The sequence below is a fragment of the Stenella coeruleoalba genome (assembly GCF_951394435.1).
Source record: "Stenella coeruleoalba genome assembly, chromosome: 3".
NCBI lineage: Eukaryota > Metazoa > Chordata > Mammalia > Artiodactyla > Delphinidae > Stenella > Stenella coeruleoalba.
In genome coordinates, this window is record NC_137148.1 from 36,968,746 (window position 1) to 36,971,506 (window position 2,761).

General features: G+C 41.4%; 1 pseudogene across 1 annotated transcript; it reads right to left on the reverse strand.

The window, feature by feature from the left end:
- Positions 1–1,795: 1,795 nt before the first annotated feature.
- On the reverse strand, positions 1,796–2,149 carry LOC307183577 (gamma-aminobutyric acid receptor-associated protein-like; annotated as a pseudogene). The gene has a single exon. The product of its transcript is annotated as a gamma-aminobutyric acid receptor-associated protein-like (transcript).
- Between the last annotated feature and the right edge of the window lie 612 nt (positions 2,150–2,761).

A 2,761-nucleotide genomic window follows, 5' to 3' on the forward strand; every position in this document is an offset into this window, starting at 1 on the left:
TTATCAGAATAAGTAGTATTCTTCAAAACAGTGCAAATACTATGGAAACAGTGTAATATATTGGAAAAAGCATTGGCTTTGCTGTCAGCTAGATGTGCATTCAGATCCTGGTTCTGTTAGTTATTAAAACTTTCTTCTTTTTGAAAGGAAATAGATCTTTGGTGACATCTAAGAGAAATTAATTGGTGCATGTGCCATAAAATATGATAAGCAGGAATGTCTAGTTTTCTGTAAAGGGTGAGATAGTATTTTTAGCTTTTCAGTAGATATTTCAGCAGGCAATATGATCTCTGTCACAGCTACTCAACTCTGCTGCTGTAGCATAAAAACAGCCATAGAGGGGCTTCCCTGGTGGCGCAGTGGTTGAGAGTCCGCCTGCCGATGCAGGGGACACGGGTTCGTGCCCCGGTCCGGGAAGATCCCACATGCCGCGGAGCGTCTGGGCCCATGAGCTGTGGCCACTGGGCCTGCGTGTCCGGAGCCTGTGTTCTGCAACGGGAGAGGCCACCACAGTAAGAGGCCCGCGTACCACAAAAAAAAACAAACAAAAAAAAACAGCCATAGACAAGAAGTGAGCAAATGAGAGGGGCTGTGTTCCAATGAAACTTTATTGACAAAATCAGAGGCCGGCCAGTGTTGGTTGTGGTTTATTGTCCCCTCTATAGAACATGAAAGTGATAAAATCAAACTTGTGAATGTGTAAATTATGAACCATAATTTGGTGATCAATTTTATAATTGTAAATCAGTTTTCCAGAAAGAAAGAAAATTTAAAAAGGACTTGATTCTGGGGTCACATTATGGAGGAATTAACCACCACTGGGCCAGATTTTGCATCTCTAATTGTTATTAATTGGAAGACCTTCTTTATGATGGAGTGTCACCTGTCTTTAAGGGGAGATTTGTAGTAGAGTGGATTATTTGTCCATTCTTTACTTTAGTCACATAATTAATTTATAAATCCATACTCTTTGGCATGTAACTTTCTTTGCTTGCCTATAGTTGGTAGAGCAGACTTACTCAGTTTTTTTTTTTTTAATGTCAACCTTTGGTCAATGGGGTATTAGCAACTGTGACACAAAGAGAAATTTGTAAAGCTGTAGCATAATTGGCCCTGTACTTTAGAACACACACACCATGAGGACACACTTAGGCTAGCCTTCTGGTTCCATGAGGAGGCTATCAAACATGTGAGGCAGAGCCGCCCTACTGAACCTAGCTGCCTCCAGAAGCATGAGTGAGTCCAGTTATGACCAGTAGAACCATCCAAACAAGCCCAGCTTAGACAACCTTCAACAACATGCAGCTAAGTGAGAATAAGTGGTTCAGTGTTTCAAGCCAGTTTCATTTCAATAATTTGAATTTTTTTTTTTTGGTGCTTTCCTCTTTATTGATGTGCCTTCTACCTTCCTCCCACAGTTTCAGTCCCTTCCATTTACCCCCCAAAAAGAAGGTAGTGAAAAGGGATTGTTGGGGTTCTGAGCCCCTTGGGCAGTTAGAAAGGGAACAGAAAGCAAAACAATCACTGGATGTGACAGAGATTGACAATCAAGAAGTCTAAAGCAGAATGGGAAAGGTGGTAGAGAAAGGGGAAGAAAGGAGAAAGGAAAGGTACTAGAGGACATCTCCCCCAGTAATCCTCTTGTTAAGAGGGGTTGGAGGAGAGTCTCAAACATTATGAAGTGCAGGTCCTGAGGAAGAGAGTCGGTGTTTGAGCCTCAAGGAGGAGTAGGTCAAGGAAGGGGGCCCCCTCTCTCTTTGTAGAATGGGACCACCTCACCTTAGGGGCAGCAACTTCACAGGCCATAGACACTTTCATCACTGTAGGCAATGTACAGAAAGAAGTCTTCTTCATGGTGTTCCTGGTAGGGCTGACCCATAGTGGCACTGGTGGGTGGAATGACATTGTTGACAAAGAAAAACAAGGCATCCTCAGCTCAGAGATGAATTTGCTTCCCGATCAAGAAGTAGAACTGACCAACTGTATGATCAGAAGGCACCAGGTATATCTTTTTGTCCAGGTCTCCTATCCGAACTTTGGGAGCCTTTTCTACTATCACCGGGACCCAGTCTGGGTATTTCTTTCAGATCTTCTAGCCCTCAGAGCCACACTTCTCTAACGGATACTCCTCTTTATACACAATGTTCATCCTCCCAGTTCCTGGGCTGGACCGGGCTGGGCTGAGAGAACCCGGGGTGGGGGCCGGGAAGAGAGGGCAGGTGGTGGCGACCTCAATAATTCGAATTTTTTCATTTGTTTTTCGAAGTGGTCTTTCTCCAGATAGGATTTAATTTTCTTTAGGTAGATGAGTATGAACACATCACCTTGTTCCATGAGAGACTGGGTTTTGGACTGTTAGGGCTGATCTATTTCAGGTTTGTTCTTTAATTTTAATTAATTAATTTATTTATTTAAAAATTTTTTTTCACACATACACACTGTATTTTATTTTTACAAGAGATAAACCAAGCATTGTAAATGGATGACCACAACAATAATTTGAATTTTTCACAAATTTTTATATGATTCTGATATGTTATATATTGGGTCCTCTATTTTTCCTCATTGAGTTTTGGGATGGTTTTTAACACAACATTATTTTGATCAGAATTAACTGATAAAGGGGTGATGTCATATGTATTTCACAGACATAGACAGACAGTCAGACAGACAGACACAGACACTCCAATACAGGTCTACTGGCTTAGAATTTGCATGAAAATTTTCTTTTATTTCTTTAATATTGTTTTTCCAGTCTCCA